The sequence below is a fragment of the Budorcas taxicolor genome, chromosome 11, assembly GCF_023091745.1.
Source record: "Budorcas taxicolor isolate Tak-1 chromosome 11, Takin1.1, whole genome shotgun sequence".
Taxonomy (NCBI): Eukaryota; Metazoa; Chordata; class Mammalia; order Artiodactyla; family Bovidae; genus Budorcas; species Budorcas taxicolor.
The window spans coordinates 127,832,998-127,849,743 of NC_068920.1; the positions used below are offsets into that span (position 1 = coordinate 127,832,998).

A 16,746-nucleotide genomic window follows, 5' to 3' on the forward strand; every position below is an offset into this window, starting at 1 on the left:
AAATAAATACACTGTGTTGCTATAAATTCCGAATTTTAATATATGAATGAGGAGAATAGATTTCCCTTTGTAATCAACACCACCTCTGACTAGGGTGCAAGCAAGTTTATTTAGTGTTAGACAAACCGGTTTTCACAAAACTTCCCTGATTCTTTAGATCCAAAAGCTAAAAATAATCTTTCCTCTCTGAGTTCCCACAACATTAGTCTTACACCTGTCATACCTTATCACTTTATATCAAATTATTACATAACTCTACAGTTAATAAGTAATTGATAAACAAATGCACAGACTTTACAAGTACCTATTACAGACTGGATAATTTTAACAATAAATCAATCTACTCAATCAATTAACTCAGGATCCTTGAAGATCCTCCATGACATTTTGCTAACTTAGTAAAGTTGCATTCAGTCATTCACAACCTGTAATAAAAGTTTTCACTTATTTAAAGCCGGCTTAAGAATACCAAATACTAAGACGTTACCATGTCATTTGGTGTTCAGACTGAAAAGACTAAGGTAAAAGTCAATGGGAGCAGGAATTACCCAATCTGAGGTAACCAGGAGGGTGAGCAGAGCATTCCAGGGGAAGCAACGCATTTTTCCCTCTCTTACCTGAAACATGGTCCAAGAAAGGCTCCTTAAGGAGGGACTGAGACTTCCCCTCGCACAGTGTCTGCTTCAATTCCTTTCACATAATCTGAGCATTCGAAGCACAGGTGCCACTTCACCATTCCTAGACCTCCCGTAGTTTTGTTCATTTCTGAAACAAGGAAATTTGTCTAAAAAAAATCTCCAAAGTTTTTTCTGATGCAAATAACTGCACATTATTTAAAGTATGGAAATTAAATCTGATTCTGAAAAGCAGGTTTAATGCTAAAAAAAAAAAAGCGGTAAATCCTTTTGTGAATATGAAAAATCTCCATGTCCTTGTCTCCCAACCACCCTCAACATGAGATCATCTGTATGAAATTGGTAATTCTCCTAAAGCACAACACAGGGACTGGCATCAGATACTTCTAAAGTACTGACATTCCTGCACCCACAGTCCCTCTGAAAAAGCCAGGCTTTAATCCTCACCCAGGCAGAAATATGGGCTTGGAGGACTGTGTAAAGGTGAAAAGGTGGCCAGGAAAGCATGCCACGAAACACAGGGCAGAGCCAGGTGACAGACCCTGGTCCCCCTGGAGCCAGAGCCAGAACCTCCCAATTTGCTTTAACCTTGTAGAGGGCATAATTTCCAGCCAGGCTAATAATCACCAGGGGCACACAGCCAGAGGGCAGGGCCAGGCTGGGTAAGCAAAAGCCGGGGATGAGCCTGAAAGGCTCCTGATTTAGAATCCAAGCAATGAGGAGGAAGGGTGGTGGAGAGCCTCCTACAGATGACTTATAAAGTAGCTGCCTTCTTTGAGAAAGATCCAGGTTGCCAACAGGAACTCTCCTACCTCCATGGGCCTCTCACTTGCCCCACAGACCGTCTCAGCAGCCTGTTCTCTTTAGGAGGAGAGATCATGTGACTGTGACTCAAGTCACACGAGCATACTGACTTTGGGAATGTCCCCTCTCTGTGGAGTCACCAGCTCAAAGCAGAAACTTCCCATGGTGCCATTTCCTCCCTCCCTGCTACAACACCTTGAGTCTTAAGACTTGTCCCCAAACCACCTAGCCAAGTTATAATGGGAGGCTGTGGGAAGAATGCTCTACACAACTCAGCATGCCTTGGGCGAGAGATCCCTTCAGTCCTTCACACGATCGCTCTCTCACTCACTCACCCACTCAATCACGCACTGTCTCCAAGCACTATGACTGCCCACTATGCTCCAAGCACTCAGCTGCAAGGGTGCCCTACAGGACCCTTAGCAGACAGCAGTCTGTCAGCTGCCTAAGACACCTCTAAAGCGGACCCTGTGACCCAGAACTTCTGACAGGAGACAACTGCTTTTTGTGTCTATGCTATCAGGACCAGTTAAACAATTTCATCCCATAAATATGATTGTCAGTTGGGAATCTGAAGTGACTTAAGAGACGTCTGATTTTCTACTCATTGAAGGCTTTTCTACTCATCGAAGCCGGTCGTCTTTGGCTCTCTACCAGCTAGTGCATACATAAGTAAGTTACCATGTCATTCCAAAAGTAAACAAACCTAATGACGTCACATACACACAAAGAAACTCTTTTTTCATGTAACTAGTTAAGCCCTTCCTTCATGGGTCTAAGTAAATACGCTTTTATTGCAATGCTCTCAAATGAATGAAGCCAGAATCTCATGAACTACCAAGTTACCACACAAACTCTGCTGTAACAAAACTGTCCAACCTTACTTAAAATACTTCAAGCTATTTATGCATAGATTAGGACTTCTCCCCCTTGAATTCAATGGAACATCCAACAGTCTCTGGTTAGAGGAATGTCAGGGCCTACAAGGGACAGGGGACAGGGCAGTGACTGTGAATACCATGGTGTCTTGCCCAGCTCTCATCTTCCTCCTACCTCTTAATTGTAGGTACCACTATACCCAGGCTACAGCTTTTGCTCTAGTTTTTCCCTCTTTGGAAAATTCGTCTCTAAGTGACAGAGAATGAAGACATGAGAAACAGAATTTGAGGCCTGTATCCTATGGCTCAGCGGGTAAAGAATCTGCCTGCAATGCGGGAGACACAGGAGATGCAGGTTTGACCCCTGAGTCAGGAAGATCCCCTGCAGGAGGAAATGGCAACCCACTCCAGCATTCTTGCCTGAAAAATCCCATAGTTCAGAGGAGCCTGGCAGGCTGCATCCAAAGGTTGCAAAGAGTCAGATATGAGTGAGCACACACATACTAGATCTTTGGGCTTCAGTGATAGCTCAGTTGGTAAAGAATCCACCTGCAATGCAGGAGACCCTGGTTCTATTCCTGGGCCAGGAAGATCTGCTGGAGAAAGGAAGGATAGGCTACCCACTCCAGTATCCTTTGGCTTCCCTTGTGGCTCAGCAGGTAAAGAATCCACCTACAATGCGGGAGAGCTGGGTTCGATCCCTGGGTTGGCAAGATCCCCTGGAGAAGGGAAACGCTACCCAATCCAGGACTCCGGCCTAGAGAATTTCATGGATCGTATAGTCCAAGGGGTCACAAAGAGTTGGACACGTCTGAGCGACTTTCACTTCGCATACCTTAGTTTGGGCTTTACAGGTGGTGCCAGTGATAAAGAACCTGCCTGCCAATGCAAGAGAAATAAGAGACATGGGTTCAACCCCTGGGTCAGGAAGATCTTCTGAGGAGGGTATGGCAACCCAACCCAGTATCCTTGCCTGGAGAATCCCCATGGCCAGTGGAGCCTGACGGAAAGGAGGAGCCATAAGGTCACAAAGAGTCAGACACAACTCAAGTGACTGAGCACGCATGCATACCTTAGTTTGAGTCCTAATTTTACTAACTGAACTTCAGTTCTATAAAGGTGTAAAAAAAAATAACACATAGTATACAGGATTGTGTTAAATAAACTGCTGCACATAATGGCCTTTGTAAATGGCAGAGAGATTTTAAAATAACGATGATTACTGCCCAATCCTACCTCTCAAGCTCTGTTCTCAGGTTCCAAATGAGACCAATGCCACATTCCTCTCTGCAGTCTGTCAAGACTGCTGATAGGAAAGGGAGAACCAAGTACGACCCATCCCATCCCCAAGAATTTCAAGGGTGTCAGATTTAGAGCCCCCATGTTCACCTATTACCTCTCTTTTCACATGTAATTTTTTCTTTAAATGGGAATCCCCAGCCTAAAGAACATTTCCTTTCAGATGTACCTCTAGCCCTTCAAGTTCAACCCCAAGAAACAAGTTTGTCTCCTCTTCTAGAGAGTGCTTCTCCTTTCCAGTTACCACTATATCTGTCACGACAAGTAGCTGTCCAACCTCACAGGGTAAACAGACACCTTGGCATTATCAGTGACTTGATTTTTCTTCTTTATCCTCTTCCTGCCTGAGAGATGATCAGATCAGTGGTTTCTTCTATGAAGTGCCCTTCAGATTAGTTCTTTTCCTTATAATCCTACTGCTTACCCCAGTTGATGCCTTATTAGTTCATATTTCAGGCCTACACTGCCACTATAGCTTCCTAACTTGTTTCTCTAACCTCATTTTTCACTTCATTCATTTCATACATTCACACTATAAAACTTTCTGCTTTTATCACCACTATTCATTATCTAGCTCAACAAGGTTAAAAAAAAAAAAAAAGCCTGGTTTCAGCCCACCCATCACAAGTCAGAATGTATTTACTATTTAATTTCAGATATTGTTAGAATTATTCTATTTTTAAATTTTATTTTTAATTGGAGGATAATTGGTTTACAATGTTGTACTGGTCTCTGCCATAAAACAACATGAATCAGCCGTAAGTATACTTATGTTCCCTCTTTGAACTGCCCCCCACCCTCCCACCCCATCCTCGAGGCTGCCACAGAGCTAGGTTGAATTCCCTGTGTTACACTGCAATTTACCACTAGTTATCTATTTTACATACAGTAATGTATATATTTCAATGCTACTCTTTCAACTCGTTATTTCCTAGTTTTTTTAAAGTGGCTATTTTTTTCTGAATCAGAAAAGATAATTTGTTAATGCACTGCATGATTTTTAAAATATATCTACATAGTTGGAGAAGACTCTTGAGAGTCCCTTGGACTGCAAGGAGATCCAACCAGTTCATTCTAAAGGAGATCAGCCCTGGTTGTTCTTTGGAGGGAATGATGCTGAAGCTGCAACTCCAGTACTTTGGCCACCTCATGCGAAGAGTTGACTCACTGGAAAAGACTCTGATGCTGGGAGGGATTGGGGGCAGGAGGAGAAGGGAATGACAGAGGATGAGATGGCTGGATGGCATCACCGACTCGATGGACATGAGTTTGAGTAAACTCCGGGAGCTGGTGATGGACAGGGAGGCCTGGTGTGCTGCGATTCACGGGGTCGCAAAGAGTTGGACACGATGGAGCGACTGAACTGAACTGAAGATAGTTATGACTATATCTCAACTGAAATAGGTTCATATGCTACATATTTTCCATGCATCTGTTATAGCCATCTTTCTGTGTCAATAATGAAAGATTTACTTCATGTATCATTGTATGGACATACCACAATTTATTTGACCAGTCCCTTACCAATGGCTATTTTGACTGCTTTGTAGACTCTGTAATAGTAAACATCCTCAAATATGTATCTCTACACATTTACCATCGGGATGAATACCTAGAGTTGAATTGCTGGTTTAAGACCATGTGTACCTTAAATCTGATACATATCACCAAACTGAACTTCAGAGAAAATGTATTAATATTCATTCCCAGCAAGATAAAAGTTCTTTTACTCCAGCCCTCACCAGCAATAAATATTTTCTTCTTTTTAAACTTATCAGTCTAAATATAGACTGATATTGAAAAATGGTATCTCATTTCTGTTTGTGTTTTCTGGATTATAAATGAAACAGCCGTTTTCTATATTCTTTATTAATCACTTGTACTTATTTTTCTATGCTTTTCTCATTTTCTTGTTTTTTTCTATTAATTTGTAAGAGTTTACAAATTAAGAATTTTGCACACATTAGAGATATGCTGAAAACTCTTTTTAACCAGTTGACATCTACTTTTTATTTTGCTTATGGTGTTTGTTGTGATTTTTAAAAAACTAATCCACCACATTTTTTCCTTTATGGTTTCTGCCTTTGGCACCACACTAAAAAAACGATTTTCAAGTACACTTATCACTTTATGTAAAAATATTTAAACTAACACAACACTGCAAATCAACTATACTCCAGTAAAAATTACTTTTAAAAATAAAATAAAAATAAGTATCAGGTTGGCCAAAAAGTTCTTTTGGGTATTTCCATAAGATTTTATGAACAAACTTTTTGGCCAACCCAGTAAGAAGAAATAAAAATAAATAAAAGTATTTATATGGAATTTATTTTACTAGAAGGTGGCAGAGATTTTCTTTTAAATGGTTAGATATTTGTCCTAAACACTATCCTTTCCCACTGAATGTAGGTCCATCTCTGGACTTCCTAATCTATGCTGAGCACTACTCCCTAACAAGAATTCTTCTTTTCAGTTAGATCTGAGTTCTTTCATTGCCCACAATAGGTTTTATGTAGGTTCCTGCTTATATTCACATTGTTGCCCTTTTCTCTTATACCTCCTCTGCACAGATCCTTCAAAGCAAAACCATTTCTGGGTTAAGAAGAAGTAAATGCTATTTAAAACAAGAAATACTTCCAAATGAGAGAAGATAATGTACACATAAGAGGTTCTACAAATCCATTGTGTGGCTAAGCAGATGAGCTTTTTATTCAGTGGAGTCCTTCAGTGGATCTTGGCTATTCAAGGTGAACTTGGGAGGGAGAGTTAAGAGTTCAATTGCTTTGCATAATAGGAGTAAGAAATATCTGCAGTGCTTAGTAGTAACAGAGTAAGGATGGTCTGCAAAGGAAAGAGAGAGAAGATTGTAAGAGACACCAAGGCCACATACAGTAACAGTGATGGATCTCTAATGCAAAGGTGGGCAAAGTACTTTAAGGGACAGGGAGAGCCAGTGTTAGAATTCAAGTTGCTTACTTTGCTGCAACGTAAAATACTCTCCACTACGCCAAACTTTAACAGTCTGCTACACACACAAACAAAGGCTTTGAGCTGGGAGATATCTGAGTTCTACCATCTGAGTCAATGTGGATGGAAATAGGAACAGCAACTTGAGACACAAAGACCATCTTCAATCTGAACAAATTTAACGGAAGCAAGAACTCAAAATCAGAGTGACCATAAACGTACGAGTTCCCAGGAACATGGTGAATTATGGGTAAAGGAATCAAGAGTTCCCACAAGTTGCACAATGATGCTTTGAGCCAAAATTTTAAAGGAAGAGACAGTTCCAACCTAACTAACAGATTACACTAGGATACTCAAGTCCTCAGAACCTTCTGAACAGAATCAAAGTGCACAAGGTACATTAGTGCTGAGCAGAAGCAGTTCATGGGGGACCTTCATACTCAACCTGCACAAGAAACAAGCTGCGAATTATTTGCCCCATCCTTTCACCATTGCACATGCTTCCAAAGAGGTCTTCCGGTCCCTATCCCACCTCAGGTGTCCTTAGTCAACTCTCACCTCTTTCACAAAGCTTCCTCTCAAAGTGTTATAGCCCTCAGACGCTTCCTTTCCAGAACTTCCATTTTACTTAAAATCTAAACCTCACATTAACCTTTAATTATCTTTTCTGTTAACTTCTCTATGGAATTCAACTATACATGCCTTGCAGACAAGAAATTTAAGAAAAGGAAAAGAAAAAATAAACCATCTAGACACATCCTAAACATCTTACATTATACTCAGAGCCTATTAAATTCCTGGTGGGGGAACAGAGCAAAACAGTGATTCAGAAGCAAGTTTACTAATCACCCTGGATGGCGATGCTCCCAAATCAAGGAACAAAGGAAGAGGAATAGGGATAAGAAGAAATGAGGGAATAGAGAAAAGAGGATGCTTTGATGAACAATGTAATTTGACTTGGGACATGTAGAGTTTAAAAAGGCTAAGACTCATCCAGGTTATGGTATCAATAGTGTTTGGTCATCATGAGTCAGGAACTAAGAAGAGAGACTTATGTTGGAGATAGAGATCTGCAAGTTTTTGATAAGCAGAGATGACATCAACCAGGGATAGTTTGTGAAGGCAGCAGAGAAAGGGACTAAGGAAAGAATCTTAGGAAATGTCTTCATCACAGGAAAGACTAGTTGGGGAAAGTAAGCCTTCTGCAATTATAGACCAACTAATAATTATAAATACCTACAGACTGACCGCTTACTCCTTGGAAGGAAAGTTATGACCAAACCTAGAGAGCATATTAAAAAGCAGAGACATTACTTTGCCAACAAATGTCTCTCTAGTCAAGGCTATGGTTTTTCCAGAGGTCATGTATGGATGTGAGAGTTGAACTGCGAAGAAAGCTGAGCACCGAAGAATTGATGCTTTTGAACTGTGGTGTTGGAGAAGACTCGAGAGTCCTTTGGACTGCAAGGAGATCCAACCAGTCCATTCTAAAGGAGATCAGTCCTGGGTGTTCTTCGGAAGGAATGATGCTAAAGCTGAAACTCTAATACTTTAGCCACCTGATGTGAAGAGTTGACTCATTGGAAAAGACTCTGATGCTGGGAGGGATTGGGGGCAGGAGGAGAAGGGGACAACAGAGGATGAGATGGGTGGTTGGCATCACCAACTCGATGGACATGAGTTTGAGTGAACTCCAGGAGTTGGTGATGGACAGGGAGGCCTGGAGTGCTGCAATTCACGGGGTCACAAACAGTTGGACACGACTGAGCAACTGAACTGAACAGACTGACCAAATAACTGACTGACTCTACTTAAGATCTCTAAATGTCTATTACAAGCCCTTTCCCCCTTCCTGCAAGTAAACTCACTCCCTGATCTTCACAGTTAAAACCATGGTCTTTCACAGGATGCGACAGAAATGGACAAGTCACAAAAAGCCTTCAAGTCCTCTAAGGTGGGGCTTTGTGGGTGGAAGATGCTATCTGTTGCTGTTCAGAGAACACCAAACCTAAGGGAAGGTTCAACACTGAGCCTTTCCATCTAGTTTATGATTAGCTCAGCCAACTGAGTTAATAAGGCCAGCCAACCAAAGATCTCACTGATGACAGTAAAGACATATATACCAGGATCTCAAAAGGCCTGAATCAAGAGTCTTAGTGACTTCTACCTGCTTCAAGTGGTCTTTTCCTATCCTGGCTGAGAGTAATATTCAGAGGGAGTAACTGGCTTCCTTTTCCAGCTATGTCCTTCACACTCAGTCACCCACCCTGGTAGATTTAAATGAGTCTTCACCTGCAAGACTGCCCTGCCCAGAACATGGGTTTATCTTCACCAAAGGGGTGAAGACAATTATTACAGTCTGGACTGACCATGAGCTATAAAAGAAGAAAGATTTCATAGGCAAAGTAGAAAATTTATAATGTCATATCCATTCCATAAGAATGAGCTCCGTCCCACTTAGCACTGATGCCCATATGTAAAGTAAAATCCTGAACTAGCAGTGAGACTGGAGACTAGTGCAGAGATGAACTATTCCCAGAGTGGGAGAGATGGGGTGCTCAAAAGTGCTACAGAAATCCCGCAAGAGGTCAAAGCCAGGGAAAAAGCCTCAGAGAAGCCCTCTTTCCTTGGATCTAGAAGCCAATGGTTTCTGTGGCCATGATGGCATCACCCATTTCAAATGGAGGAAAGGAGAAGAGGATGTAGAAGTGTGAAAAATAATGTAGCATCCCTTCCTTCTTCTCCACCTGGGGCTCCACTCCAGTTCAGAGCTGCCCTTATGCAGACACACAGAAAGCAATCAAACACATGATGTGATTCCAGCAGAGAGACGGATGAGTGGCAGGTGCTCAGAGGACATCTGTTGAGAAAGGAGCTCCAGGAGAGATTTCCCTACCCAAGAGAATTTTTCTCACTGACTGTCACATTACCTTCACCTAGAATTCCTTCATTTGACGTCCACTGGTTTGGGATAAAGCCTTGCACTTTCAGAAACTGTGCCCCACCAAACACTATATTCTGTCAAATTTTAACAAACATTCCTTCAGTCAAAGAAAAAAAAAAGGTTCTTTAGTTAAGTCAGTCTCAGTTCAGTTCAGTTCAGTTCAGTCGCTCAGTCGTGTCCGACTCTTTGCCACCCCATGAATCGCAGCACACCAGGCCTCCCTGTCCATCACCAACTCCCGGAGTTCATTCAGACTGACGACCATCGAATCCGGGATGCCATCCAGACATCTCATCCTGGGTCGTCCCCTTCTCCTCCTGCCTCCAATCCCTCCCAGCATCTGAGTCTTTTCCAATGAGTCAACTGTTCGCATGAGGTGTCCAAAGTACTGGAGCTTCAGCTTTAGCATCATTCCTTCCAAAGAAATCCCAGGCTTGATTTCCTTCAGAATGGACTGGTTGGATCTCCAAAGGACTCTCAAGAGTCTTCTCCAACACCACAGTTCAAAAGCGTCAATTCTTCGGCACTCAGCTTTCTTCACAGTCCAACTCTCACATCCATACATGACCACTGGAAAAACCATAGCCTTGACTAGACGGACCTTAGTCGGCAAAGTAATGTCTCTGCTTTTGAATATACTATCTAGGTTGGTCATAACTTTCCTTCCAAGGAGTAAGCGTCTTTTAATTTCATGGCTGTAGTCACCATCTGCAGTGATTTTGGAGCCCCCCAAAATAAAGTCTGACACTGTTTCTACTGTTTCCCCATCTATTTCCCATGAAGTGATGGGACCAGATGCCATGATCTTCGTATTCTGAATGTTGAGCTTTAAGCCAACTTTTTCATTCTCCTCTTTCACTTTCATCAAGAGGCTTTTTAGTTCCTCTTCACTTTCTGCCATAAGGGTGGTGTCATCTGCATATCTGAGGTGATTGATATTTCTCCCAGCAATCTTGAGTCCAGCTTGTGTTTCTTCCAGTCCAGCGTTTCTCATGATGTACTCTGCATAGAAGTTAAATAAGCAGGGTGACAATATACAGCCTTGACGCACTCCTTTTCCTATTTGGAACCAGTCTGTTGTTCCATGTCCAGTTCTAACTGTTGCTTCCTGACCTGCATACAGATTTCTCAAGAGGCAGGTTAGGTGGTCTGGTATTCCCATCTCTTTCAGAATTTTCCACAGTTTATTGTGATCCACAAAGTCAAAGGTTTTGGCATAGTCAATAAAGCAGAAATAGATGTTTTTCTGGAACTCTCCTCCTTTTTCCATGATCCAGCGGATGTTGGCAATTTGATCTCTGATTCCTCTGCCTTTTCTAAAACCAGCTTGAACGTCAGGGAGTTCACGGTTCACTTTTTGCTTAAGTCTGGCTTGGAGAATTCTGAGCATTACTTTACTAGCATGTGAGATGAGTGCAACTGTGTGGTAGTTTGAGCATTCTTTGGCATTGCCTTTCTTTGGAATTGGAATGAAAACTGACCTTTTCCAGTCCTGTGGCCACTGCTGAGTTTTTCAAACTTGCTGGCATATTGAGTGCAGCACTTTCACAGCATCATCTTTCAGGATTTGAAACAGCTCAACTGGAATTTCATCACCGCCACTAGGTTTGTTTGTAGTGATGCTTTCTAAGGCCCACTTGACTTCACATTCCAAGATGTCTGGCTCTAGATTAGTGATCACATCATCATGATTATCTGGGTTGTGAAGATCTTTTTTGCACAGTTCTTCTGTGTATTCTTGCCACCTCTTCTTAATATCTTCTGCTTCTGTTAGGTCCATACCATTTCTGTCCTTTATCGAGCCCACCTTTGCATGAAATGTTCCCTTGGTATCTCTAATTTTCTTGAAGAGATCTCTAGTCTTTCCCATTCTGTTGTTTTCCTCTATTTCTTTGCATTGATCGCTGAAGAAGGCTTTCTTATCTCTTCTTGCTATTCTTTGGAACTCTGCATTCAGATGCTTATATCTTTCCTTTTCTCCTTTGCTTTTTGCCTCTCTTCTTTTCACAGCTATTTGTAAGGCCTCCCCAGACAGCCATTTTGCTTTTTTGCCTTTCTTTCCCATGGGAATGGTCTTGATCCCTGTCTCCTGTACAATGTCACAAACCTCCGTCCATAGTTCATCAGGCACTCTATCTATCAGATCTAGGCCCTTAAATCTATTTCTCACTTCCACTGTATAATCATAAGGCATTTGATTTAGGTTATACCTGAATGGTCTAGCGGTTTTCCCTGCTTTCTTCAATTTAAGTCTGAATTTGGCAATAAGGCGTTCATGATCTGAGCCACAGTCAGCTCCCGGTCTTGTTTTTGTTGACTGTATAGAGCTTCTCCATCTTTGGCTGCGAAGAATATAATCAATCTGATTTCGGTGTTGACCATCTGGTGATGTCCATGTGTAGAGTCTTCGCTTGTGTTGTTGGAAGAGGGTGTTTGCTATGACCAGTGCATTTTCTTGGCAGAACTCTATTAGTCTTTGCCCTGCTTCATTCTGCATTCCAAGGCCAAATTTGCCTGTTACTCCAGGTGTTTCTTGACTTCCTACTTTTGCATTCCCGTCCCCTATAATGAAAAGGACATCTTTTTGGGGTGTTAGTTCTAAAAGATCTTGTAGGTCTTCATAAAACCGTTCAACTTCAGTTTCTTCAGCATTACTGATTGGGGCATAGACTTGGATAACTGTGATATTGAATGGTTTGCCTTGGAGACGAACAGAGATCATTCTGTCGTTTTTGAGACTGCATCCAAGTACTGCAGTTTGGCCTCTTTTAAGTCAGTCTAGAAAATGCTGTATTCTCTATCTTCCTTTTAGAGCTTTGTAAATGAATATTAAAAGCTCTTCCTGAGGCAGAGGCAGCTGGAGAGCTAACATGAAATTCAGGACAAGGGCTTGGCTACACCTAAGAGCTTTGTTCCAGCAGCACAGATAAACCAACCAGCAAGACGTCCAGTTAGCCCAAATAGCAGCAGACGAAGTTCAGAGTCAACACGAGGAGATCAGTGCATGGGCAGAACTCTACCTGCGAAGCCTACCTGTAAGAAAAGGAGAAGGGACCTGGCCTGAAAGAGAAAGCAAAGGCCACAGTCCCTGCGTTAATAGTCCTGGTCAGGGCTAGGGGCTCCTCCAGGGAAAAGCCAAAATACAGGTGAAACGCAGGAGAGGCAGAGACTAGTAGACCAGACCTGTCACTCAGGGAACACGGCCAGGAGTCCCTCCCTAGGGGGGCACTGGCTTCACAATTCTCATGGTCAGCAGACCCAACTACACGACTGGATCTTGGATGTGAGGCTGAGGCGGCTGGAGAGAGAGGTAGACGTGTGGTGTAACCAGAAACTTCCAAAAAGTTGTGTTGATTCCAGTAAGGAACATGATCCATTCCATATCAAACTTTAGGAGGTAAGGGGTCTAGGGAAATGTGCCAAAAGAAGTAAGAACCTCAGAGGCCTGAATGAAGCCAAAAGTCTGATCCAAAGAAAATCCTCTGGAAATGTGGGTAGAAATGTGGACAGAGTAAAATTGAAGCCTGAGGGTGACCAGCATCCACGAATTCAATTGTGAGGAGTTGAGAAAAGCACTGAGATGTGAGCTGTCAAAGACTCCCTGGGATGTGTGGATTTCAATTACAAAAGCATTTTGAGAGCCTTTGTAAATGGTAAATGAAAAATGAACAGTCAACCAGGAGTGAATTCAATCCAAAACGGTTAAAGATCTGACTCCTAGGTGTTATGCTGGCATCTCTGGCTTAGTTATTTGGCTCCACAAATTAGTGAACAAGGGGGAACTGTACCTTTGTATTGATACCTCAAATGCTTTGTCACTGCTTTGGACGTGGCTTATTTTACTTCCTGGTAAAGCCTGATCTCAGCATAGCTCATTGGGAAATCCAGACCAGAAGCTGTCTATGACCAGCGGCCACAGAGGAAGCGCCTACCCATGTCATCATCAGTGGTTTCTTTTGCACCACCATTTTACACCATTTCTGGGAAGCTGCCTCCTGCTTCCTAAGATCTGTGATGGCCTTGTCTGAGGACATCAGAGAAAACCACAGACTCAAAGGCCCTACACTGCTTGTCACATTCTGCTCATCAGCTGTTCTCCAGACATCATCATGACCGCACAGGCAGCACACTGGTGGGGAAAGCTCAAACCCAGCTCCTCCTCGAGCACGGGAGCCTCCATTCTCACCACTCTCAGCATCCTGTCTTTCCTCAGGCAACTCTAAAGAACACAAAACGGTTCTTGGGGACCCAACTTCTCCTTTCAGGGCCCTAATCCCAATTTCAGTGGTGAATCCTTTGATTCACCATCACTATGACTAGGGGCAAAATGCTTTCTCCCCTCTGTCCCTGCCTTAGTCTAGTTCTAAGAAATCAATTTTAAGAACTCATTCATACTTCCACTTACATGACCAAGATGTTTCATAATCAAACCCTTTCCTGGAGTCTTTTCATTTTTAATAGGGTCTCAAAAAGCTTACATCAAGGGGAGAAAATGTCACTGGTAGAATTCCAAGCAATAACAAATAGTTGAGAAAAGTCTTTGAGGGGCAAGATGTATTCTTGGTGCCCCCTGAAATTGTATCACTTGACAGACCAGCCCTGTCTCTTCTTATTTCATCACCTGACACTAAAGCTGTCTCCTCTGCCAGCCCAGAGGCCAGGCTCCCCTGGATCTGGGCCAACACTCACCGCCATCTGGTCTCCCTTGGAAAGGCAAAAGAGAGACACCTCTTGTTTACTCAGTAATAACTCACTGTAATAGTCATGTAACAGGTGCCACCAGCTCCCAATACATGCAGTAAGGCCACACCACACCCTCATCTCTGCTGCCATCATGGCTTATTCCCTAGAACACATCAACAGATTTTATTTGGATAATAGGAAGGCCCTCTTAAACTGTACACCAGTGTTACCAGTGGTGTTTTGACAGTATAAGTTACACTACAATGAAGACCTAAAGGTAAAGAACAAAGGCTTTTTTTAATCCTTCCCTACAGTCAACTGTTGACTTTCCCACATAAGTTGTTGCAGCACACCTATATACAGAACCCACTCCTATTCTACCAACAGGGTACTCTGGCTAAGCACGTCTAAACAAGCAGAACTGTGAAGTAAAGAAAGGTGGCATCTCCCCATCTTCTCTTCTTTCCCCACCATCCTTTCTCAAATCTTGTCAGAGATAGAAGAGTTCTATGAAAACAGCGTGAGCTTTGGAACTGGACAGACCTGAGGAGAAATAAATCCTAACTCAGCCTTTTATTAGCTGTCTGACCTTGGGCAAGTTACCTAACTTCTTTGACTTTCAGTTTGCCCATGTGCAAAAATGGAGATAATATTTCATTGATTTGCATTATGATAACTAAATGAAAAAATATACAAAAACATCTAATTTATGTCTGGCTCTCCAGAGATATGTTTGTGCTTCCCAATCTGGCTCAGTACGTACCTGGTCCCTTCACATTCCTTTCTGGTTGTCCAAGGTGTGTGCCCCGAACTTTCCCTTCCTTTTCCTAAACCCTATCAAAGTTCCCATTCCTCACAAGAGCTGATCTAAATCACACTGCTAAAAGGAAAGCAATTCTGATAAAATGAAGTTGTTAGGTAGGTAGAATAGGGAAAAGGAGTCCAAAATGGCAGTGGACATGCAGAGTACATCGTGAGAAACGCTGGGTTGCAAGTAGCACAAGCTGGAATCAAGATTGCTGGGAGAAATATCAATCACCTCAGATATGCAGATGACACCACCCTTATGGCAAAAAGTGAAGAGGAACTAAAAAGCCTCTTGATCAAAGTGAAAGAGGAGAGTGAAAAAGTTGGCTTAAAGCTCAACATTCAGAAAACAAAGATCATGGCATCTGGTCCCATCATTTCATGGGAAATAGATGGGGAAACAGTGGAAACAGACTGTTATTTTTGGGGGCTCAGACTTTATTTTTGGGGGGCTCCAAAATCACTGCAGATGGTAACTGCAGCCATGAAATTAAAAGACGCTTACTCCGTGGAAGAAAAGTTATGACCAACCTAGACAGCATATTGAAAAGCAGAGACATTACTTTGCCAACAAAGGTCCATCTAGTCAAGGCTATGGTTTTTCCTGTGGTCATGTATGGATGTGAGAGTTGGACTGCGAAGAAAGCTGAGCACCGAAGAATTGATGCTTTTGAACTGTAGTGTTGGAGAAGACTCTTGAGAGTCCCTTGGACTGCAAGGAGATCCAACCAGTCCATTCTGAAGGAGGTCAGCCTTGGGATTTCTTTGGAAGGAATGATGCTGAAGCTGAAACTCCGGTACTTTGACCACCTCATGCGAAGAACTGACTCACTGGAAAAGACTTTGATGCTGGGAGGGATTGGAGGCAGGAGGAGAAGGGGACGACAGAGGATGAGATGGGTGGATGGCATCACTGACTTGATGGATGTGAGTCTGAGTGAACTCCGGGAGTTGGTGATGGACAGGGAGGCCTGGCGTGCTGCGATTCATGGGGTCGCAAAGAGTCGGACACGACTGAGCGACTGAACTGAACTGAACTGAAAAGACAAGGGAAAAGCCCACAAAAATAGAACAAAAGAAGGTCCGAGGACCGGAGTGAGGACCTCAGGTAAAACAAACAACACTCCTGGCTTGCCCAATTTACACAGGACAGGCCCAGGGAGATAAACATATAAAGAGAGGAGCCAAAGCTAGCTCTCTCTCTCTCCCGCGCACTGGGGTGCTCTTCTCCTCGTGTCTTTGGATCGACGTGCCCTCATGCCTCGAAGATGGATTTTCCTGCTATCTTCTAAATAAAATAGAGCTGTAACACTGAGCTGTAACACTGATTTGTCTTAGAGCTATAACATGGTCCATTTGAGACCTGAGAGCTATAACACGGTCTATCCAAGACCTGAGAGCTGTGACACGCCAAGGGGGCTTTAACGTCTGTCACTCCAAATCTTTGTTGTAACGAGACAAAGAACCAAGGAACATACTCTCGCGTGACATCTATGGCACCTGTTCTCTTAATGTTCCTTTCTGGTTGTCCAAGGTGTGTGCCCCACACAAACTTTCCCTTCCTTTTCCTAAATCCTATCAAAGTTTCCATTCCTCACAAGAGCTGATCTAAATCACACTGCTAAAAGGAAAGCAATTCTGATAAAATGAAGTCAAGTAAAACACGGATGATACTGCTAGGGTTCCTATATTAACTCCAAGGGGGATGTTTCTTCATTTAAAAAAAAGT

At 42.7% G+C, this 16,746-nt stretch overlaps 1 long non-coding RNA gene across 6 annotated transcripts in view; it reads right to left on the reverse strand.

Annotated features, from left to right (window-relative positions):
- The window catches only part of LOC128055972 (uncharacterized), a 60,178-nt gene that overhangs the window by 12,883 nt on the left and 30,549 nt on the right, over positions 1-16,746 (reverse strand). The window contains exons 1-2 of one of the 6 annotated variants that reach the window (XR_008200134.1): positions 1,224-1,330; positions 618-765 (exon numbers count right to left, since the gene is read on the reverse strand). This is a non-coding gene — a long non-coding RNA (uncharacterized LOC128055972). The other 5 variants (XR_008200130.1, XR_008200133.1, XR_008200132.1 and 2 more) reach the window with 5 other exon arrangements.